The sequence below is a fragment of the Meles meles genome, chromosome 3 (assembly GCF_922984935.1).
Source record: "Meles meles chromosome 3, mMelMel3.1 paternal haplotype, whole genome shotgun sequence".
NCBI classification, from domain to species: Eukaryota; Metazoa; Chordata; class Mammalia; order Carnivora; family Mustelidae; genus Meles; species Meles meles.
In genome coordinates this window covers 153,443,099-153,468,407 of record NC_060068.1, presented here as the reverse complement: position 1 = coordinate 153,468,407, position 25,309 = coordinate 153,443,099, and the positions used below count along the sequence as shown (strand labels likewise).

Here is a 25,309-nt window from a genome sequence, read left to right as displayed (position 1 = left end):
GTGGGACTTGCTGCTGTGAGCCTGACAAGCCCTCCTCCATGACACAGGGACCGTGCCATTGCTATCTTCACAGGAGGCTGCGGGGGGGGGGGGGGGGGGGGAGACACGGGGTGTGTGGTCCCCAAACACAGTGGGGGACTGGAGAGGGGACAGCAGGCTTCCTAGAACTGAAGGCTAAAGAGAACAGCTCCAACATCGCACGTGAAAATGACTTTCATACATGAATTCTATACGCAAGCTACTAATTGAGAGGATAAAATACATTTTATAAAGCTATGCCAGAGCTCAAGATACACTTTCCACCAAAAAGTGAGCTAGAAAACAAAAAAATGAGAAAACGAGAAAAATGATCCATAAAACCATAGCTCTGAGCCCTCCCAAGCTGCCACATCCCTTTATGACTCCTTACTTTTGCACAAATTTTCCTTCTGCCTGGAATTCCTTTCTGGACTGCTTTCTGCCCCCTCCTCTCCTCACCCGGGAAACCCTGCCTGGCGATAGGAAGAGCCCACAGTGGCCTCTGAGATCCCCTTCTGGGGTTTCCCAGCAGGTCGGTGCTCCTTCTGCTTCACAACACGTTAATAACCTACTTCAGGGCCTGCACAATGTGACCCGCTGCCAGCCCTTCTCCTGTCAATGAAGGTTTCCCAGGACCCAGCCATGCCCACGTGTCTGCGTGCCACCCTCGCCCCACCCAGGCTGCTTCCACAGACACTTGCAGGACCGGCAGAGTCTGAAACACTTGCATACTACCTGGCCCCTTCCAGAATGCTCACTGACCCCCACACCACGGCAGCTCTTCCCGATTCTGTCATTCCCCCAACAACCCGTAAGAGGATGCTGCCTCCTCTGGGTTCACGGTGAGCCCCGCGACCCAGCGCCCTGCCTGGCACTGGGCAGACTTGCTCCAAAGTGGGCTGTTGGCTGCGCCAAGCACAGTCCAGGCTGGAACCCAAGTCAGAGCTGTGGTTCCCAAACTCAAAGATCTGCTGTTACAGATCTTTGTAGACTCTGCAGGGGATTGTTTCCCCCCAAAAAACACAGTTATTTCTTGGTCTGTGACTTTGTTTTTCAGGATCCTTAGTTCCTCTCCTTCAGTTCCGGTGATCTTCACCCCAGGGAGACTTCCCCTTCACTGAAGAGCCCACTCACTATGAACTTGAGCAAGTCAGAACAAATTTGAGTACCTCATTCCGTGCTTGAATTCTTCAAAGACTCCCCGCTGCTCCAACATCAAGTTCCTGGCCAGCCTCAAGGACAAACCCCTCCAACAGTCTTCTCCGCTCCACCCTGCAACGGACGGACTACCTCCGGCTCCTCACATTCCCCACAGGCCTCAGGGTCTCCCCTCAAACCACTGCCTCGGTGGGATGGGCCCCATGGCCTTCTTCACGTGCTCCAGGATCCGCCCGCAGCTCTGCCGCCACCCTGACAGTGATGTCTCCACGCTCGCCTCTGGCCCTCCTCCTCGGGGCTGTCAGCGTGCCTGGCTTGCAGAAGCGAGCCTTCAATGAATGCTAATGATGTCTAGTGACAAAAATGAACTTGCTCTTGCCTCCTCCCACAGGATGAAACACCCTATTATTATGCCAAAGAAATGAGCTGAAGGACACTCCTCCTGCCAAGAGGGATCTTTAACTTGCTGGGGGAAAAGCAGAAGAGCAGCCTAACTTCAGAAAAGGATCTGGAACAGCTCTATTCCCCACTACCTGGTTCCCCACACTCTCACCAACAGCAAGATGATTATTATTATTTTCTTAATCTCTTCCAACTCTTAGGCCCTAAATGGCATTTGACTATGGAGTCCAAAGTACTTTTCATGGGTCTATTGGTAATCTGCAATGCTTTATATGTAAGATGCTTGTTCTGTCTTTTGCCCATTTTTCTAATCAGACATTAATCTTTTCTTCACTGCTTGATAAGAAACAAATCCTAACACCATACCATAACATGCGTATGAACTGGTACCAGCGTTGCAGATATTTCCAGTTTGTTTCCGTACTTTTCAGGGAGGTTTCTGTCCGACTTTAAGTCAGATTTCCCAATTTCGTCCTTCATGGTTTCTGACCATAAACTCATGCCAAAGCCGTATAAATGGCGACCTATATAGTTTTCCAGTGTATTTAAGCCTTTTTACATGTGAAACTTTAATCCATATGAAATTAATTTGGATATAGGATGAGAGTCAGGAACCCAGGCTCCCCCGAGCCCCCAAAGGTCATACTTACCCTAACACCATCCATTAAATGATCCATTCCTTCCCCCGCTGACTAGAGACACCCTGAAGAGCGCTCCTCCTCCACTTCCTTGGGGGACTCCCTTATACCCACCACTCGCTCTTCACTGAACTGCATTATCTATTCTGTGGCTTTCATCATTCCCAACTCGTGATCTCCAAATCTGTATTTCCAGGACTGGCCTCTTCCCATTTGCAGATTAACCCCCTGCCCCCTAGGCAATTGCTTGCTTGTCTACACACACCCAATACAAAGGAGGTCCTGCAGGTGACACAATCTTTTGATGTTACATATCCACTCAGATAGCTCTTGGATCCCTCAAAATCTCCACAGGTATCAAATTACACTCACCTTCCCTCCTGACCTGCTCTCTTATGCCCCAACCCTGATTCAGGGCCTGGGTCACCCCAGCGAGAGTAACCCTAACTCCTCCTCCTTCCCCAGCCCTTCCACTGACTCCTCAGCTCTCCCTCCTAAAGGTGACCTGTCTCAATCCCTGTCCCTCACGCCTCTCTCCACATCCCCTGGCTCTGGCAGGCCCTCAGCAGCATCATGGCCCGAACCTGAATGCTGGCTTAACCCACCCGGTGGCCTCCAGCTTCCACAGTGACTCTCCTGGCTTTGATTAGCTTCTCCGTCTCTGACCTTCACTGTCCCTTCAAGCTCCAGGCTAACCGTCAGGAGGCTGTCCGGCCAGCAGCTCCACCTACAAGTCCAAAGTCAAAGTCGAACTTCGGCCCCACAGTCTTATCCTCCCCTTCAGCTGTTCTGGGGGCATCTTTGCCTCCCGGCTCTCGCAGACCAACCTGCCCAGATGCTGGCATTCTCTTCGTGTTCCCGCTGCCCTTCGCTCGGTTTCCAGTTCAAGCATTTCTTACCCCACACCAGGTACTATGGACACTATTCTCTCCTTTCCTTCCACCCTCTCTTCCCATTAATTATGAGCTGCTGAAGAGGAGAACTTATCTTTACAACTCTCTTGCATCTAAAGGGTTTTTTATATGCACTATATATTCCAGATCCACTTAGTGAATTGAGCAAATCCATCCGCACAGCGTCTTTGGTGAGGACGGAAAATATTTTGACGATATCCAATTGCTTCTTTACATTCTGAAGAGAAAGTTGAACGGTAGGCTTTTGAATGCACCTGTCTGCTACAGAAAACTTTATGAATACAAAAATAAAGTTGGGTCAAATTGTTGGAGGCTTTAAAAAAAAATACAGAGTAAAACGATCTTTAAAGTCCTTTCTAAACTCTAAAAGGGAAACAAATATTATGTAATAGTTTCATGTGGTTGAAATGCTGGTTTTAGCTAAGTCCTCTGTGATAATACAGAACTTACAAGTATTATTTTTCAGATACCATCCATTGTTAATGCACTATTTACTACAGGTAGTCACGGTTTTAAGTTATTTAAATGCAATTATCAGATTTAAGCCCCATAACCATCCAATGAGGTCAGTATCATTATTCTCCCCTTCTTTTTAACAAGGAAAATGAGGCACAGAGAGGTTTTTGACACTTGCCTGAGGTCACACAGCTATTCAGGGGCAGAACTTGGATTTGAATCCAGGACTGATTACCAACTTCATCTCTGCACCGTGACACAAAAATGAAAAACGTGGCGCGGAAAACTCACTGAACCGGAGTCGCAAGTCCTGGGCTCCAGTCCCTAGTCCACCACTGCCCAGGTGGCAGGTATGCAACCTTGAACAACTCTCCTAACCTCTCTGAAATCACACATTGATGACCCAGGGCCTACCTTCCCTGCTTTCCACATGCTAAGAAATGTGGAGCTGTTTTAGTCTTAGGACACCTTGCTTGTCACCTTGAACTAGAAGATCTGGAATGCCAGGAGGGACACTGCTCTCCTCCACGCTGCCCAGCTGACCACTGCTCCTGAGGGGAAATTCCACTTGCTCTCCCAAGCACTGCCAGTCATCACATCATGTCCAAGGTCAAACAACCTCCGTTCAGGGAACAAAAGAGCAAATGGCTGCCACCTTCCTATTCTCCTCCCAACTCTGAAGTAGGCTCCTAACTGATTAGCTCTTTGAGTCAGCAGGCAGGTGCAAACTCAAACCTACTCCCAGGACCAGCCCAATAGAGTGAGTGAGGCTGGCCACAGGGACGAACACGGAGTGCACAGCTGCGGCGGGTAGCTCCCAGATGTGGCTTTATTCCAGACAATTGCCAAGTAGGAAAATGGGTCCAGTACAATCAAGACCGTCAAGGTTTTCAAAAGGGGACAGGGATGCAGGTTTGGTTTGGTTTGGTTTTGTAACGTGAAATCTCCTTATTTTTAAATGCTGGCAACTACTTCTTTATGAAACACTACGTGGGCCAAAGAAAACACATCTGTAGGCCAAGTACAGTTCGTAGGGCACCAGTTAACAACTTGTTTTCAAAATGTATTGGCATCACAAAATTCTTGACTTGCTGTTGAAATAATCTTAAAATATAAACTGTTTCAAGATTTATATTTCAGTGTACAGATATTGACGAAAATGCGCCTGAATGTTTTCTTAACATTCTTTGGGGCTGGACTCTCAAAGCTCTCCTCTCCAAAAGAATTCAAATGGTCCTCTTCTGTTCTTTAGGGCATTATTTAATTCCAGATCTCCAAGTGCTAAGACATCACCTTAGAATGCAAATGCTTCTCAAAAGAAAAAAGGAAAAAAAGAATGGAAAGAGAATCTTTAGCTTTCAGCTTTCAGCAGCATCTTCAAAAGCTTTTGCAAGCCCAGTACTTCACTTTACACTCACGTGAAACTTCTAAACAGAGTGGAACAGAGAATGAAAGATGCAACAGAAAGAACTGGTTTCTGGCCAAACTGTTTTTGGAAAGGGATGTTCCGTGGGCCGTACTATCAAGAAAGCAGATTCTACAGACAAGAGCCATGTGCGCTTGGCCGTACTATCAAGAAAGCAGATTCTACAGACAAGAGCCATGTGCGCTTGACGCTGATCCCGGGTAAGACTACAGAACATGTCAGGAAAGGGACCCTAGGCCAATGCACTTCAGCCCCACGGCGCCCCTCACCTGATGAGGCTGCCCGCCTGGGAAAGCAAGGGCCAGAAACAGGAGGTATTTGGTTTGAAGAGTATCTCTTCTAAATGCCTGAAGGGTACTTATGAGCAAGAGATACAGGTTGTATGAGAAAGAGTAAGGGGGTTTTTTTCACTACCACATGCTCAACCTTACTTGAGGGGGGCTCATTTCTGGACGCTGTCAACCTGGACAAAGATTACTAACAGGCATGACAATTCTGCTTTTCTTGACCTTTTCATTAATGAACTGGGTGCTGACACAGGAATCACGTTCATCAAATCTGTGGATGAAAAAAATGGGCAAAACAGCAAATATTTGCATGTAATCATGAGGACCTAATAAACTAGTCCAGTCAACTAGTCCAGAAGATAAATTCAGCACTGGTAATACCAGGGTCCGAAACCAAATGATGCAGACACTGACACTGGCATCACGTGCAGAGAATGAACGACTACGGGCTGGAGACACATGATCCGGCAGTGACACGTGGGGAGAACACAGAAGGCGGATCAAGGGAAATGGGCCAGCAATGGACTGTAACTGCGGAAACAGGGACAACAAGGACAGCTCTTGTGTCTCCTCATTTTATCACAATGCCTAAAGCCCTGTCCTCCAGGGGCATCAAAATGGGAGGATTCACTTCCAGTCTGAAAAATCAGCAGGTAGGTAATCCAACAGGAAGGTATTCTTCGTACCGAACGTTAAGCGGTTATTGTCTTTCCTACTGCCCAAATCGTTTAAAGTTCTTGCTTCAACATAAATCTCGCTCCACATAGTCTTATCCCATCTCTCCGTGGGTGTGCCTGCTCCTGACTGTCTTCTCAGCTTCACTGAGGGACAAGTGACCGAACAGGATACATCTCACGTACGACCTCCTCATGTGATGATATACACAATGAAATGACGACACCATCAGGTTAACGGACACGTCTATCACCTCACAGGTACCTTTTTGTGCGTTGAGGGGGTAAACGTGCTTAAGATCTGGCTTCATAGCGATTTCCAAGCATTCATTACGAACTACAGGTACCATGCTGTCCATGAGACCCCCCAGAACTCCCGCATCTTGTAACTCAAAGTTTGCACCCTGTGACCAACATCTTCCAGACTTCAACTGCTCCCTATTTTATAATACCACCCACGCTCAGGGACCCCTTGAACACTTAGCAACCTAAGATCTGTGTTTGGGAGCTCTGAGGACATGGGAATGCTTCTGCCGAGTCTAATGAGAAGCTTCAAGAAAAGGCCGGGCAGACTGGGTAATGAGAGGAGCTTGCGGTCTTCCCCACTCCGAGCACTCCTGGCATCAGAAGGAAAATCCAGACAGACTTGAGGGACTGGGCCTGCTGGGGACCTCTTCCCCTCAGCCTAGGCTACTGCAGGGCTCCTCACTGGTCTCTGGATTCCCAAGCGCTCCACGGCACAACCAGGAGTCATCTTTCTGAAATGCTGGTCTCACGGGCCTGCCATTTTCCATCACTCTCCTGGCCCCTGGAAAAGGGGCCAAATTTAGCTGAGACACGAGGCTCTCCACTGTTCACGCCACCTAAACTCCCACCTCTGCCCACATCCCCCCTGTGCTCAGGTCCCACCAAACATGCCAGACTGGGCTGTCCTGTGTGTCACCGCACACGATGTGCGCTCTGCCCAGAATCTGTCCTTGCCCATTCAACAAACACCAACCCGTCCTTCCAAACTAAGCTCACACTGCCAACGTCCCCCATTATTGGTCTCCAGAACGGAGACAAATTTCAGTTGCCATTTACCATCTAGATTGTCACTGCTGCCCACCTCGTATATAAAAGATATTTCTTATTGTCTCTCCCAAAAGCACAAAGACAGCAGGCAGATGAGACCCACTCAGCAAGGCACCTGACCTTCACCGCACCTGCAAGCATTTGAGCTTCTGATCCCAGCAATACAGCCCTTGGAATGTCTGAGTACAGCAACCACAGCCCTGACTGCGGCAGTGAGCTGAAAAGTTCCCAAACAGAGACATCTGTACTTTTATCGAAGCTGGCGTTTGAGAAAAGGCAAACAGGCTAAATGCAATGTCTACCCAACAGCCTCCTGTCTGCATGTCAACACAGCTTGGCTGCTCTCTTCCTGCCAAGGCATACTCAGTCCATCCCACTGCGAGAGAGAAAGGGGAGCTTCTTTCTGGAAAGCGATCTCCCCTCAACCAAAAAAAAAAAAAAGCAAGCTACTGCTGGTTCCAGTGGGGGCAGGAAGGAGGGAGTAAGGTGGACCATGGAAAGCAAGAGAGCAGGCAGAAAAAACATGAGATAAGTGACAAGTAAAATGTTCATTCCGCTGGTGCCTCTGACCTGTGACCATGACTTAACCTTTCATGTATTTCAGAGGCAGGAGGAAAAAAGACTGGTGAAACCATCTTCTTTTATTAGGGCCAGGTGAGGGAAAACATGAACTGCAAGGTCACCGCTTGTCATGAAAGTTCTGAGGCTTCCTTCGTGACTGCTGCAGCTACTTTACGTCAGAATTCGTCAACTGTTGCCAACTTCAGAACTCTCCTCGCATGGAAATTCCAAAATTAATGCTGTTGGTGTACTTTAAGCTGCATGCTTTATTGCCCTCATCCTCAGTAAGATCACAGGCTAGAATTTCTCGAATGGGATACCCATGAATTCCATTTGTCCTGAATTTATTAGCAGGAACCCATCTCAGTAATTTTCTAAAAGGTAATATCAAAAAGGCATGTCCTTCACAGAAGAAACACGGGCCACAATTTTAGGACTATCAGCCTCGGTTATTCCCACGTGTGTGTGATGTAAATCATCAATAAATCCTGAGTGAAGGAAATAACCTTCTCTGCTCCTCAAGTCATTTGTGGAGTAAGCAGGAGGCAATGTTTGTGTTCACTGAAAAGAAACATCACAACAAAGTTTCTTTCAGAACTGCAAGAGAGGAAATAAGCCTGCCAGTCAGTTGTGGCAATACCATTTACTGAGTGTGGGTGAGCGCACCTCCTGGCAGGGTCCTGCCACCATACTGCACACTTCCCATGTCCTGCAAATGAAGGGGGCTTGTCTGTCCTGGCTTCTGCTCTATAGCTGAGCCTACCCACTGCCGGGGGGGGGGGGGGGGGGGGGGGGGGGGGGGGTGGTGGTGGTGGCTAACAGTTACTGAATGAGTCAATCACATTTCATTCCAACTCTACAAAAGCAAAGATCCAATCTTGACTCTTGACCTTCAAGAATTTACCATACAAGACTACTAAAGACAGAAACAGAAGGGGGGAAAAAAAGCTTTCAATTCAAAATAAAATTTCTTGGCAATGGAAAGCATTTCGGTTTTAAAGTAAATAAAAATTCAGCAAAATTATTTCCCAGTGACCAGAAGCAATGAAATATTTTGTCAGAATGTCCCGAAATGCTTTTCACAAGAGTTTGATATAACCTGTAAAACAAGTTATTCTGCTTAGAAATTCTGTATTAATAGGAACATAATATTGGCTTTAATCATATCAGATTAGTGAGGTCAAGGTAACATTTATCAAACACAACCTGCACACACCTGAGCTGGATAGTATTGTTCCCATTTTACAGATAAGGACAGAGACACAAGACACAACTTGCTCAAGTCCACATAACCCATAAATGGGAAATAGCATCTAATCCCATTCTCTTAACTATATAACATGCTTTATATAAAGGAAATCAGGAATATTGTAATAAAAAAAATAATAGTCACCTGCAATTTCAACACACAAAGAAAATCTCACCTAACATTTGGTATATAATTTTCCCGGCATTTTACCAAATTGTATACACATACAGACAGACAGACAGACAGACACACACACACACACACACACACACACACGCTCATTCTCTCACATTCACCCTCCAAAACAAATAGCCAAAAAACGTAGGTCAACTTACACGTGCCATTTTGCAATCTGCTTTTTCAGTTTGCAAATTCTGATTTTCTTTCACATCAGGAAATTACTCCCCTACCTCACTGCTTAAATAAACAAAGGGTTCTCTGTTACATGTCCATACCACAATATTTGTAGCTCATCTCCCTATTATTGAGCACTTAAATTGTTTCTAATTTACAACTATCATAAACAAAACTACGAAAACCATTTTTGCAAATTAGAGGGGTTTTTCTCTGTGCTTTGCGGGAAGTCACCAGAACCTGGAGATAATTCCCAAACTTCAGAGAGCACCCCCTTCCCAATTTTGAGACACTCCACCAAGCAGGCTTCCCACCAAGAGTCACTGTTGGGGAGAAAGCTACCCATGGGAAAATGGTATCTGTAAACACTGTGTAGGTAAGAACCACTACTATAGATTGGTCTCAGTACACATGCTTATTTCTTTTTCCTTAGTTTAAATTGCTCGTGATGGAAATGCCTGACTAAGGGACACTGCACATTTTTGAGGCTTTCCATGAGTAATACAAAATTGCCCTCCTGGAAAGTTATGACAATTGAAACACCCACCAGCAGCATTTGAAAGTGACAATTCCCCAAACACTCCAGTTGGCTAGACTGGTTTTTAAATGATCAAATCCCTATATAGCCTCAAGTTTTAAAAATAGTGAAACTATCAGTAAAACATATCTAAAAAAGTATCTAAAATCTAAAAACCAGCGAACAATTCAGACAACAAATGCTGTATTTTAAAATACCTATGTTTTCTAATAGGAAATGTAAGACTTAATGACATCAAATCCCAGCAGACTGAGCTTACGAAATGACAATTTGAAAATTTAGTGAAATCAGGCTCAGTAAGGTACCAAGCTACTAAGTAAAACCCCACATCTTCACTTGCCTATCTGGCTAATATTAGGCTTAATATTGAAGGGTTTAATAGCAATATGCCATATTTTTTAAACAAGAAACTCATGAAATTGTACATTCTTTCAAATTTTATAAATACTGTACTATCTTATAGTCAATATGGCAATCTGAAGTTGTTAAAATCCTGTAGATATTCATTTATCAACAAATATCCTACGCCTACTATGGGCTGGGCAATGTTCTCTATTGAGGACATAGTGATGGACCCCACAAAGTCCCTACATTCAATGAACTGCTATTCTGGCAGCCGGGGCAGGGGGCTGGGGGGGGGGGCGGTGCTCAGGACCCTTCAGGGAAGAATCAGCAAATCACGGTTACAGTGCCATTCTGGAACCACTGGGTTCTTGGGCAAACTGTAACCTCTCTGGGTCTCGGTTTCTTCATCAGTGAATTATGATGCTGACCAGATGACCCAAGACTTCTGGCTCTCAAATTCCAGACTTTCTTTGGTTTTGTTTGAATGTTTAAGTTCTTATTACTGATAAGAGCTTTGCATTTTTTTTAAAAGATTTTATTTATTTATTTGACAGAGAGAGATCACAAGTAGGCGGAGAGGCAGGCAGAGAGACAGGAGGAAGTTAGGCTCCCTGCTGAGCAGAGAGCCCCATGTGGGGCTCCATCCCAGGACCCTGAGATCATAACCTGAGCTGAAGGCAGAGACTTAACCCACTGAGTCACCCAGGCGCCCCAAGAGCTTTGCATTTTAAGCTCTATATAGTTCCACAAAATCTGAACGTGGATTTCCAAAAAAGATAATTTTACATCTATACTAAACAGTAAAACTCTGGTGGACCCAGGTATCTTCAAAAAATCAACACAGGACAGGTTCCAATTAGATGAAGATGTAAGCTCCCAACTTTAATGGTTTCTTTGAAGAGGTTTCTAAAATGCCCTTGCCTCCTTCCCTTCTGAGCTGCACTATAAATACTGAGAATGAGATGTGAAACAGGACCTCACTGGTATGGCGGGGGGCCTCCTAGCTTGCGGCCAGGAACGGCTGGCACGGCAGCTTTCAGGAGGCATCCTGGTGCCCTCGGGGGCTGCAGCACTGGGGATGCTCACTCCTCTGCAGCTTACACCCACCCTCGACTCAAAGGACACACAGGATTCTGTCTGCAGAACGTCTACAGCTCACGGCTCCATTAGCATTTCTAATATTAGAAATGGGAAGCACTTCTTCTGCCACCACTTGTTATTTTCCACCAGATGTTCCTGCCACCACCATTTCAAAGTGTCCTCAGATCCAGAGACTCCCTGCGGGCCGCTTCGCACAGCAGTCAGAGGATATGCACAGCAAGGGGCCTCAGCCTCCCAATCCCCCCTTTAGGGAAGTGCCACACACACACTTTGGGAAGTGATATCGCCTCCTTGTGGTCTGTCCAGATACTGCCACTTAATAATCCAGAGAGAATCTCAATTACAGGCAGAGGATGATTCCAAGATTCTTCTGCACCTGGCCTACAAATCAGGAGAACGGGTGTAAAAGCCAAGATTTTTCTCACCTCACTGCAAAATTCCATGAAAAATTCACCCACCAGAAACTTTTTCTCAGCTTTCAACATAAAACCATAAAACGGTATTGGATAAACACCTCTGCTCAAGTGAGAGACGAGCAGCAAAGACTGGTGAGAAGGGTTTATGTGCTGTAATTTTAGATAATATAAGACAAATTTGGAATTCCTGCCATCTCTATAGTTCACAGAGGAAATACAAGGAAAGCAGTGGAAGTATTTTAACTCAACCATCTAAGCTGCTAAATCACCACAACCAGTTACATATAAAACAGACGCGTACATGCTTCCGCTACATGAAGAGCTTTTTCTGCGGAACAGTGACAAAGGACGAAGCCAACTCTCCTTAAGCCTTAGAGGAGTCGCGGAAGCCATCCTTTACAAGTGTTTGCGCAGAGCTTATGAGAAAAACTTGGAAAGATAAACCTACACACAACTTATTGGTTCTGGCATCAACCAATTAGAACAGCAAATTAAACAATTCAGAACCCTCATTCTGCAAGATGACAAAACTCCTCATGGCAGACAGAAGCTAAAAATCACGGTCAAGAGAAAGATAACAGATTCTTATTAGACATGTATAACAATTACTTGGCTCAAAACTCATTTCCCAGGCTTTCAATTAATATAAAGGAACATGTATTTGAATGACAAACAGATTAGAAGTTGGGAAGAGGAAATACCATGGTTCCTGATATTCCCTAAAATAGAACATGCACACATTCTTCCTGTGAGAATAAAAGTACCTGCATAGAGTACATATATTTTATTTGCTCATTAGTCTGTCATCTGCCCAAAGGAATTAATGCATTCAGTATACAAAAGGGGGGGGGGCACCTTTGAAAATTTTATACTGCTTAAAGCAGCTAGCAAATCTACTGAAATCAAAGATGAAACTTCTGACCACATCACTCAGAAATCACTATAATGTCCCGGAAAATTACGTAGGTTTTTAAGGCTTCATGCTTTAACTTCATGGAAAAGCAGTCAAATGCAACTAATGTAAAAAAACAAAAACAAAACAACTAACTTTGAAAGGGTGATGTGTGTAACTGATTTGGTAACATCAAGGGCCAGAGCCAAAATGGAAAGCTCAAATGAGACTCCTGAATCTACGCAGTTTGACCAAAATCAGGCAAGATTATTTTTTTTAAACTCTGATTATTCATTAATTCAACAGATATTCCCAGCCCATCCTGACCGAAGCTATTCCTGGTGGTGAGGAAGAATGGGGAGCGATCAAACTCCGCCCATTCTCCAGGACCATCCAGGTGGAGGACCACCACCATCCAAGGCCTACTCCATGTCAGCAAACATTCCTTCACACACACGTGAACACCCAGTGGACCAAATGCAGTGCCTGCTGCCTCCTGCCTGCCACTCTCCCCATCCCCTTTCCATCATAAACCCCAGCCACAGAGACAGCCCCAGTACCTCCCAAGAAGGGAGGCTCAGAACCCCCTCCCCCCACAGGGCCTTTGCACTTACTGTTTCCTATGCCTGAGCCACTCTTCCTTCAGACCTCTTAAACACAGACGTCTTCCTCATTCAACTCTGCTCAAATCTCTCCACCAGAGTGTTCCAGGGCTGCTCAATCCAGGGCAGGTCCCCATCCTGCCCCTCTTCACTACAGCTACTCTTACTACTCTCCCAGTACATAGCACTATTCGGTATTACCTCCCTTACTGCTTCTCTGCCTTTTGTTCATCTCCCCCAGGTAAGATGTGAACTCATTTGCAGCGGGGTCTGTCTACCCTGTGCACCACGATATTTGCAGTCCCCATCAAGCTGTCTGCAATGTAACAGATGCTCAGTATATACTTATTTAAGAGGAATATACGCAATATTAGCAGTTTTGTCCTACAATGGTAGGTGCCACATAATAAAACTGAATGCTGAAAGAGTTAATCAGTTGAAAAAAACTATAGCTTACAGGAGTCTTAAAACACTAAAAAATAAATATAATGAACATTTACAGGTCAACACTGGCTAATACTCAACTTTTACGATGTATTAGGCACAATCTCTAGGATTAGCAGTACAGCTTATTTTATTAAGTCAGCAAATGTTCACAGCCCATCCTGACTGAGGCTGCTCCTGGGGGTGAGGAAGGATGGGGAGCAATCAGCCCCTGCCCACGCTCCTGGAGGTGGGGGTGTTAAAAAGCACTCTGAGATGTTCATTTTTAATTTAAATGAGCCAAGTATTTTCTGAAAGCATGGCCCCCCTCAATAGTTACTCATACCCTTCTCCCAAACTGTAACAACATTAAATAGGAGATATTAGTGATTATCTACAGAAGGCAGGCATTTTAGTGCCTAATGGTAAACAAGCCCTATGGAACCAAAACTGCCTTCATCTTCAATTTAATCAAAGACACAGTCTTTTCTCCAGGTTCAGAAATATTTAATCTCTTGTAAATTTTTCTTACAGATTCTCCTTTAGAGTTTATGTATGTTCTTCTCCCCCTCCCCCCCAGAACAAAGAGGTAGGGTGTTTGTTTTTTTTTTTTTTTTTAAAGATTTATTCATTTGACAGATAGAGACCACAAGCAGGCAGAGAGGCAGGCAGAAAGAGAGGAGGAAGCAGGCTCCCCGCCAAGCAGAGAGCCCGACGCGGGGCTCAATCCCAGGACCCCGGGACCATGACCCGAGCCGAAGGCAGAGGCCTTAACCCGCTGAGCCACCCAGGCACCCCAAGAGGTAGGGTGTTAAATCAAGGTATATGACTTTAGTTCCTGGCCATCATGGATCAGGCTTCCCCACAAAGACACCAAACTATGAAATTATACAAAAGCAAGAGGTGTATACTGGAGAGTAGAACATTTGTTTCCTGGAATGTGAGGCAAAGAAGTCAATTACTGCTCCTCTGGGCCTTTGGGAATAATTAAAATCCACTTACAAACCTTAAAAACAATTGTTTTACAAAAATTTTACAACAAGGTATTAGAAACAATCTACACATATTTCAATAAAATGGAGGTTAAATAAATAATGGTTCACCCTTACTGGAGTACTCTCCGCAGCTCTTACAGAATGAGACAGCTTAAGTACTGATAGAGGGATTGCCAAGATTTAGTACTCTAAGGGAAGGGCCCGGAGCTGGTGCAGAACAGCTTATACAATGTGTCCTCGTTTGTGGAAAGACAAATAAAAAGAACACATACAAAATGTTTATACTAGCATAAGCTATATCTGGAAAGATATACACAAGGAACTAGTAACCCTGGTTCCTGGGGAGAACAGGGTGCTATGTTTCAGAGAGGGGAGAGAGATACAGTTTGTGCTCCAGATCTTTTTATGTCTATTCAATCTCCTACAGCGTGCACAGAGTGCCCGTCCCACGTCCCACAGATTAATCCAATAAATTTTAGTATCAAAATAATTTATACTATTGCCAACATATTATTCAGGAATGATCATCAAAAGTACAGGCTTTCAAAAATCACAGAAGTTTCACTTGACAGCAGAGTTCCTGATCGTTAATTCCCAGAAGAGAATCCAAGTCTCCACTAATTAGAGAGGCTAGCTTGTGATCTCACCTATTACAAAGCAAATAAGCCTCAATTCAATTCTTGGAAGGGAAAGAGCTGCTAAGTTCACCTTGAAAACACACCTCGTATTTAAATTGAGCTTGTTACTACCTAATGAAGCCTCCAAATTAACACAGTTTCCACCTAATGATAAAACAGAAAGTCAATGTAAAAAAAAAAAAAAAAAGAGTAGAGTCTGGAGTTTCTGAAAACACACTATACTTATTCCCTTCTTCTGCCAGGCTTAGACAAGGAACCCTCTGATATTAGTGAAAGAGGATTTCACATCTGTGGCAAAATAATAATTTTAAGGGGAGGGGCAAGTATCATTTGCACTATACAAACGCTTTAATTTTTCATTTGTTAATGGATGGAAATTTGCTTAAAACTCAAGTTAGGATTCATCTGTGGACCCCTGACTAAATGATACTACTAAATCACATTAATTTTACTCCAAACAAAACTTTTAATGAAAAACAAATCTGAAACTGAAAATGAACATGTCAGAAGACAAACCTTAAGCTGAAACACTTCTGCTGAAAAATTTATGTTAAAAGAACACATAAAAAGAAATGCAAAAAATCAATTTCTATACAAATGCTACTCAATAATCGTACACGTTGTATCAATATTTGACTGCATTAAACACCCTCCACAAAAAGGCACACTAAGATAACCAACTGAAAATAAAGACCTTATATATATACTTCGGTAGCAGAAGATGGGGACCAGAATTACATTATTCAAGCCCAGACGTAAATGCACAACCACTAGAAATGCAGTTTTCTGTCAGGGTAAGGATTCAAGATTCCAGCTCCCCGCTTTTAGACAATGTTATCAGAAGCCGCATCTTTCATGAAACCCAACTTTGATCACTAACGCTTTAACTCTGGGTTTTTTTAGTTTCGTGCCTTCGGATATAAACACACAAAAATACAGGTAAATCAAACACAGTATAAATAAGGGAAGAAGGGAGGAGGAAGTGGTTTCATGAAGAGCTGAAGTACGGGGTCCGAAATCAATCGGTTGATTCCATCTCCAAAGTTAAATAAATATTCAAGCTCCCTCCCATCCCCCAGGTAGCCCATGGTCTCAGAACTTACTGCCTTACGTGGGGCAGAAGTTCGCGACCGCGGAGTATGCGCCCTCCGGGACGCGAGGTGGCCCAAGGGCGCGCGGAGACTGCTGCGACCCGGGGCGCTCCCCCTCCCCCCGTCCCTCCTCGCGGACGCCCCCAGACCAGAGCCGACCCGAGCGCTGCCCCCAACCCCGCCCGAGCCGCCGGGCGCTCGCGGCGACGCGCCCACGGGACCAGGCTCCGGGCTCCCGGCTCCCTGGCTCCTGCTCCCCACGCCCCGCGCCGCGCCCACCCGCCTCCGGCACTCACGGGCCGCTGCCGCGCCGCTATCTCGCCATCCCCCGCCGTCCGCTCGGCCGCGTCGGCCGCCGCCCGGGGGCTGCCCGGAGTCCGCAGTCGCCGGGAGACTGGAGGCGAGGAGGAGGGGGGCCGGGCACAACCCGCCGCCGCCGCCGCCGCCGCCGCCTCGCCTCCCCTGCCCCAGCGCCGGGCTGCTCCAGGCGGCCACGGGCTTGGGGCGGCCCGCTGCCCTCCGCGAGCCCCAGGAGTCGCCGCAGCCGCCAGAGCCTCCTGGAGGCAACACTAACGGCCACGGCCACGGCCACGGCCACAGCCAAGACGCTTCAGCCGGGACTGCGGCGCGCGGGGGCGGTGCCTGCACGCCGCTCGGCGGGGGGCGCTGCTGTCCCGGCCCCGCCCCCAGAACCGCCCCGCCCCGCCGCCCGCGCCCCGCGCGCCCCCGCCGGAAGCCGCCCGCGCGCCCCCCGCCGCCACAACCTCCCCGTCCCCTCCCGCGCCCGGCCGCGCGCGTCCGGCGCTCGCCTGCGGGGCCGCCCCTGGGAGTCGGAGGAGTGCGGCGGCGCGCGGAGCCGGGGCGCCAAGAGTGACGCTTCCGCGGAGAGTCCTGGACCGAGGGAGGCCGATCTCGGAAGGTCATGGAGGAGCCGGAGAGAGCGAAGCGGCCGGGCCGGTGCAAATCCTTACGGAAGGGCGGCCGAGCGCGCGGCGGCCCTGCGGGGGAGCTTGGCCCCCAAATGCTGTCAGTGCCCATTGCCAGCATTGCCTAGTGGATTGGAAAGTGTGGGGCCGTGTTTTCGCCTCCCCTGTAAAAACACATGAAAACCAGCTTCTGCGCCTCCTCGAGGGCGGCGGTGGGGGGTTGGGGCGATCGCTTAAATTTTTTGAGTTACCTAAAATGTGCCCAGCGCTGGGACCCTGCCGCTCAGGCCACCTTCTTTCTCGGTGGTGCAGGGCTCCCTCTGTCCTGGAGGGCCCGCAGGGGCATTTTGATAATATCCTGGAGCCATCTAGTCTTGCCTCGAAGGCGTGGTGGGCTTATTTGTACAGAGAAGAAACGGATCCCTTAATGGGGTGAGATTTTTTCCTCTGTGCATTGTTCCCATTTCCGCAGTTTCACTTGGCCTCGATTTTCTTCCAGAGTAATGCACCAAATGAAATTAGCCGGAGAACGCTTGATGGCGCAGAATCATGGTTTGAAGATGTTTACACTGCATGCCGGACGCGTTTGATGGTGTTCTCTTCGGCACAATTAATTTTGCAAAGTTCAGAAATGTGCCAGATAGAGCCCTTGGCACGCAGAGTCACAGGGCTCTGCAGACACACCTTCGATAGGAAGCCAGATTGTTTGTTTTCATTTGTGATTTATTTGCTAAACCAGCACCAAGGCCAGTGTGTTTTCTAGAGAACTTTGGGTGAAATTCTGTTTTTAAATTGGCAAAAATGAAGCTTATTTTCTGAAATAACATTTCCTTGTTGATAATGTAACTAAAATGGGCAACAAAACACCTGCAAGAATGTTAATGGAAAAAGTAAGCTTTAGAGACAAAAATATGGGTTTCACAGTAAGACATGGTCCCTGCTAGTGTCCTAATAGCCAACTCCCATCCATGTGCATATTTTATTTTACTTTTTTATTCCATGTGCATATTTTAAACACCAAAACTAAATGCTGCCTGTTGTCCCTAAGATCTTGTTTGGAAAACATGCTTCTATTAAGTGTACCTGAAGCTCTGTTTAAGATGTACCACCTTGCTTTTTGTTTATCCCTATTCTTGAGTCCATGATGGTTTGGGAAATTTATCATTATTCGTATCGGAGACTCCTACAACTGTCATAGGCACAGTGCCTATGTCCCATAATAGTTTTAGGGTGCAGTTTCAAATCATAAGGGAAAAAATTAACATTAAGATTTAAGAAAGTGTTTTAATATATATTAATTTGTTTTTATACTAATACAATGTTAAAATATAATTTTTAATTTTTTTTTAAAGGGAGGAAGGTGTTCAACAGAGGCCTAGAGCCCCCCCAAATCATGTGGTCTTGTTTCCTAGGATTGAAAAGTCCTTTTCATGAAACAAATTTGCAGTTTTAAGCACATCAAATGCTAACTTTTATGACTTTGTCTTCCAGATAGAAAGAAAGAAAGGAAGAAAAGAGAAGAGAAGAGAAGAGAAAGGAGAACATTTGGGGGAATAATGCCTAGCCTAGCATCCATTGGTTATATACCATGTACCCAGAACTGTCTATTACTCCTTTAATCCTCCCAGCTCACCTGTAAAATAGGTACTATTATCACACCTAGGCACTGATGCAGTTTTTGGTGAGGCCTAAAAATTGGGTAGTCCTCTTAAAGAAAAAGGAATGATAAAAAAAAAAAAAGAAAGAAAGAAACAAAAGAAAAGAAAAAGGAATAATAAATGCAGCATATTCACGCTGTCCCAGCGACACCTAGCACAAGGGACAATGACAGAGCGAACATCCACGTGGAAAAGGACCTCAATCTCTGCTGACCGTGGTTAAAATATCTTACTTTTGCCAACTGTATAAAAATGCACAACCACGTGAATATATTGCCAGGGTCCTGCCAGGACCTTGAATGGGGGCCTGGAAAAGATGCCTCGAAGCTTAGCTTTAATTAGCTTCACAGAAAACTGCCTCTGATACCCAATTCATAGGTCAGGAAACTCGGGGACTTGCTGCAGCTCCTAAGGGCCACCATAATGCTCCCCTATATCCAGATCTGGTTTGAAGGGGGGGGGTACACACTTCTCACAAGAAATAATGGATTCTATAGTTCCATAACAAGGCAAGGGCTTTAAAAATACGTTAGCAATGTTCTGAATATGACTAGGCCATAATTCAATTTGCAGCACTCGATATGATCCTGTTATCTGTGCTGACAGGAGTAAATTTTTCTTAACTACTGTGTAAAAAGGTGTATTAACCACTGGGGATTCTTTTTTTTTTTTTTTTAATATTTTATTTATTTGACAGAGAGAAATCACAACTAGGCAGAGAGGCAGACAGAGAGAGAGGAAGAAGCAGGCTCCCCACAGAACAGAGAGCCCGATGCGGGGCTCGATCTGGGATCATGACCTGAGCCGAAGGCAGAGGCTTTAACCAACTGAGCCACCCAGGCGCCCCACCACTGGGGATTCTTAAAGGAATCTCAGCTTAATTTCAAGTGCCATGGATTTCACTCAACTTCAAGGGTCATAGGCTAGTCAACCTGTAAATACTGTTTTATGTAGTATTTACTTTTTACAATTTCCTGAGATGTTGCAAAATAAATATCAGAACAAGAATTTGTTTTGGTCTCTGCTTGGATCTCCTACTATGAAGAGCCCGACACATAGTTCTCACTAAATATTCCTCTGAAACAAAGAATGAAAGAGGAAAGATCACTTAATGAGAAGTAAAAGGGTAGGTTATTATTACAAGCTAAAATTAAATAGGAATGAAGCAGCAAATTGTTAAACTTTAACATCTGGCTGGAGAGCAGAATTTAGCTTCTTAGTTATTTTGTGACCAAGATTTGTGCTCTTCTTTCCAACTTTCTGCAATTCTCCCTATTTTCCTGTTTTGTTCATTTCTCTTTTTTTGTAAATAAGATTTCATTTGAAATACTTAAAATATAAAATGATCTCTAAGTGTAACAAAAATCATAATCACATCTGTAATGGAAGTTCCCGAAACAAAAGGCTTTGTTCTTTGAAAGGATTGATCGCCCACAAAAGGAACGGCCTTGAGATGATAAGGTTTTATTATTAAACTATTTCCATTTTGGCCCTTAAGCTGGCTTTTTGGGATGTGTGATGCAACGTGTACAGTGTTTATCAATCGGCGGGCTGAGACTTGGCTGTGTTCCTGAAAGAAATTTTGGAACTAAATAAAAATATACAAATTAAGTATAGTTATTAACCAGTGAATAGTTGAAATGAGTGAGACTATTCTTTGTTTTAAGTCTGCCTGATAAATGTAGATTTAAATTGGTTTATTTTAGAGCACAGTTTTGGACCTTAATTAGGTCTTTAATTAGATCTTTAACTTTAATTAGATCCCTATAACGAGAAGACATACGAGACCAATCGGCTAATTTTCTCTAGATGTTATGTTCTTTTCCCAAAGTGGTCTGGAATGCTATTTGAGGGGCATGAAAAATGCGATAAACACCGTGAAAGATGGTATCTGCCCAGGATTCCGTTTAGAATATTCTCTTTCGGATAAAAAAGATCTCAGGGGTGTTATGTAAACTATTTTGGTAAATTATTATATCCCTAGCATAGCCCCAACAGGATTACATTTTGTCTTTTGCTTATTTATACTGTGCCTTCTTCCAAAGAGACTTAAGGTGGTTTACAATGAAAGGCAAATATTAAAAAAAAAAAAAAAAAAAAGGCAAGTCAAAAAACTCTGGCTGAGACAGACAATAGCATTTGAGCACAAAACTTAGCTCCAAGTTTTCTCATAGCCAAGTGAAACAGGGAAATGAAGATTTTCATAACTCCCTTTGTCAAGTGGAAGAAATCGTACAATTTATTGAGGATAAAGTCTCTCCTGGTCCAAGTTCTGAGAGGAATTTGTTATAAAGGTCTTTATATAAGGGATACTTAAAAATCTAAATTAAGAAGGCTACTACACACCAATGGCTTTAGACCCCTTTGGGTGGCAAGGAGAGCTAATATGTCTTTTTTTTTTTTCCTGGTGAATAGCTTTGAAATTGCTATTGTTGAAAGTAAGTAACAAGACGCCCACAGAGTTATAATTTTTTATACTGTCCTTTGAAGGCAAGCCAAGGACGTAATATCAAATCTTGGTTTTCCCAGTTTCCTTCTTTATAAAAAGGAGTTATTAAAAGTACCTACCTCATGGGGTGGTAGAGAGAACAACTGAATTAACGTCTATAAAACCACTTACTCTGTGTTACTTTTGCTAGTTTTCCTCAGCCAAGGTGTACGTTGTGTACTTCCTCCTCCCCTTTTAGAGCTTGTCCTGTATCATGAACAGCCTCAAGTCCCTTTTGGAAGAAGTATGTGCCTGACCCAGAGTAAGCAATGAATATTAACTGTGAATATTCTCATTATTGTGATTTCTTTTATTCCTCCTACATCTATAAAGCAGATAGAAGAGCCTGTTCTGGGTCTAAGTGTGTTTGTGAGGTGGTTATAAAATCTCTTCCTTCGTGGGTAACCCTTAGAGGGTGAGGAGGTGTAGTTAGGTATTACTATGAGGCCCGTAAAATCATCTCTTTCTCTTTTATTCCCTTTTACTGTTTGCCCATCATCTCCCGTCCTACATGACTTAACTAGTTGATTTGAGGAGCAATGAGTAAGGGCCCTGTCCCCAGTAGACTCACATGTAGTTAATTCCCTAGATCTTAAGACCTGTCATCTTCAAGACTCATGTGAAATTTCTTATTCTTCTGAGAGATCAAGTCCCTCAGGCTGAGCCCAGAGTCTGAGCCTAAGGCTAAAGAGGGGCAAGTCCCAGGAATGGAGACAGCTCCTGCAGGGAAAAGGGGGCACCACTAACAAACCCTTCTTTCTGGAACAAACCCTGCCAGCCTCCCTCCCACGCCCTTCTCGGGACCTCCCACTCGACCCCAAGTAACAGCTGATTGATTAGAATCTTCCTTTCTAATCCTTGCACTTCCTCTCAGCAAGCTCATCCCCCTTCCTACCTCTCTGATCTCCCAGGTCTATACTCCCATCTTATCTTATCATCATCTCACATCTTATCGTCCTCCATCCCTCTACCTTTTATCTCTTCTTCCTGCCACACCCAACCCTCTCCTCTGGCCCTGTTTTTCTCTTTCCTCTCGGTATTCTTTATCTGTTGTCTCGAGTCATTGTGGGGCAAAGCGAGACATTAAAATTGATGCTACCTTATTCCATATAGTCCATCAGCGTCCCAGAATCCTGTGCTATAGTTGAGCTAATGGATCCCACAAAAGAGCAATTTACTCCATTCTCATGGTGATATTAAGCCCATTATTTAATTGCTTCCTACAGCTACTGCGCTCCCTGTGTTGTCAGAGGCCTCTTGCACAGATGGAGAAAGAAGCCAAAAGATTAAGGAATTGAGCTGAGGTCAAGCCAGAGGTAGTGGAGTGGTTCGAAATTGGACCCAAATTCCTTAAATCCTTGAATATATTATTCTAACTAATGCACTTAATCCACAGACTTCAATGGTCTGTGCAAGACCAAAAACGTAAAACCAAAAGAAAGTTTTTGTTTCCAGTTTCTGACTGTGAAGAATTTTCAATGGTTACACATTTGCCAACGGACTTAATTCAAGGTCTCTAACACACTGGAAGATAATGAGTCAGTTAAATAATTAATTTCCGCCACGTCCCTGGGGTTTCCTTCAGATACCTAATCTGGTCCACCCTCTGGGTCTCATATTGGAAAACAAAAGTGGCCATCACTATGGCAGCTCTGGTCAACAGGGACATTTCCGTTGATGATTTGCCCATGGAACTTGAGGTATGAGGACACCACTCTCAAAGGAAAACTCAGCAACCCTGAGATTCTTCTCTGTGACCTGCCCAAGAAATCTGGGGTTTCTGGCTCATCTGTTTAATCACACGGAATCTTATGCTCAAAAAGCAGACAGAAACTTGACCACCACCCAAATCCAGCTCAAAGTCAAGGTCTCGTGGAATCTCATTCTACTCACCGAGGTAGGCCCATCCTGGACTATACCAATTAGTCTAAGCTTGCTAGATGTTTTTCTTAACTCTCGGAAGGAGAAACAGTCCTATGTGTGCTCCTGAGACGGGCAGGTTAATATGAATTGGTTATTAACCAGTTAATAAGTATAAACAGCCTCAGTGCCGGGCACTTTCTCTGTGTTCTAGGTATAAGTCCCACTTTACAGATGAATAAACCACAAGTTCAAGGAAGTAAAATAACAAAGATTTGAACATACCCATCTAAGTCTGAAGTTATTTTAATGATTTTGAAGATACTGATTAAAAGGAGAGGTCAGAGTATTTATTAGCCGGTAGATAATGGCAACGAACATTTATTGAGCACTTAGAGCGTGCTGGGCACTGTGCACCAACTCGTCCACCCTCTGCAATCCTGTGAGTTGCAACCCCTTTACAAAGGAGGTCCACGCAGCTATCGACAATAAGACAATTCAAACCAGGGGTGACGAGCTCCAAAATCCACACTCCTACTTCCCGGACTCCGTTTCACCGTCAGTGCTGCCCCGTAAACCTTTGCCACTTCTAGCTTCAGGAGCTGCCCTGGGCTCTTGCCTACAACTTGTTGCCATGGTAGGTGATGCTTTGACTCAGTTGGGTTTTGACCAAGCACCAGGCAAAACCCTTCCCAGCCTGAAGGCATGTTCTGAACGTTCCCCAAAGCAGCCTGCGAACTGGTGTTCTAGCTCATTCTCCCATTCACTTCATGGGGTACTGGACACTCTGAGGACCTTCCTCTGTCTTTACCTAGAAATGTGAATTGGTAACTATCTTCTAAAATTCTAAAGGCTCTTCAGACTCCACATAGGTGAAACTCATATTTTCTGCTGCAAGTACACGCCTCCTATGTCCCCAATTTTCATTAACTTATGCACTAATTACATTCCTGACCAGGGATATAACAGTGAAGAACATAAAGTTCTTGCCTAATTCTAGAGCGAAAAGCAGACAACGAACACAACAAATAGCTAAGTAATATAATGTCAGCATCTGCTTGAAATACATACTTTGGAAAAAAATGAAGTAGGTTTAAGTGATAGAAAATGACAGGGGTTTCTTTTCTTTTCTTTTCTTTTAATTTTTATTTATTTTTTAAAATTTCTTTTCAGTGTTCCAGAATTCATTGTTTATACACCACACCCAGTGCTCCATGCAATATGTGCCTTCCATAATACCCACTACCAGACTCACCCAACCTCCCACCCCCGCCCCTCCAAAACCCTCAGATTGTTTTTCAGAGTCCACAGTCTCTCATGGTTTGTCTCCCCCTCCAATTTCCCCCAAATCCCTTCTAGAGGTTGCTTTTCTTTTTTGGGTGGGTGAGGAGGAGAGGCAGAGGGATAGGGAGAGAGAGAATCCCAAGCAAGCTCCATGCCCAGTGCTGAGCCCCATGCACTTGATGTGGGGCTCGATGAGGGGCTTGATCTCAAGACCCTGAAATTATGACCTGAGCCAAAATCAAGAGTTAGATGTCTAACTGACCAAGCCAACCAGACACCCCCAGGGGTCGCTCTTCTAAATGGGGGTAACTGGGGAGGCCTCCCTGAGAAGAAGTTCTTGAGCAGAGAGATATAATTGAAATGAGAGATGTTAATATCTGGAGAGCAACAGGTGCGTGGCTAACATGGCCCAGAACTGCATTGAACATAGAGCAGAGAACAACTAGAGAGAAGTATGATTAAGACTTTTAATTTTCTTCTTTATGTGATCCCTCTAGCCTCTAGGTGAAGAGCAGATTTTAGGGGTCAGGAAGAGAAACAGGGATATTCTCAAGGGGCTCATGACAGTTATCCTGGGGAAAGACCACGCTAGCTTAGACCATCATCCTTCTAGCTACTTTGGTTGGCCATCTTCTTTAACGTGTCCCTCTCTTCCATTTGCTGCATTTCTGTATAGATGCCCAACTATGGGTTTTGTTTCTACAATGCACTCTGCAGCCACTGGAAGCTGGTTAAGTTTCCCAAGGTATGGATCTTAAGAGATGAGCATGGAGAAGGTTTATTAGGAAGTGTTTTTAGGGTAACCGCCTGTTGAGAAGGGAAGGAAGGTAGCAGACTGGGC

General features: G+C 44.9%; 1 protein-coding gene across 3 annotated transcripts in view; it reads right to left on the bottom strand.

The window, feature by feature from the left end:
• The window catches only part of LIFR (LIF receptor subunit alpha), a 77,111-nt gene extending 60,254 nt beyond the window's left edge, over positions 1 to 16,857 (bottom strand). For 2 of the 3 annotated variants that reach the window (XM_045999286.1, XM_045999289.1), the window contains exon 1: positions 16,549 to 16,857. The gene's annotated coding sequence lies outside the window, so the exon portion shown is untranslated. Of the gene's footprint in view, positions 1 to 13,117; positions 13,137 to 16,548 lie in introns of those variants that run through there. The other variant, XM_045999288.1, reaches the window with a different exon arrangement.
• Positions 16,858 to 25,309: the final 8,452 nt, after the last annotated feature.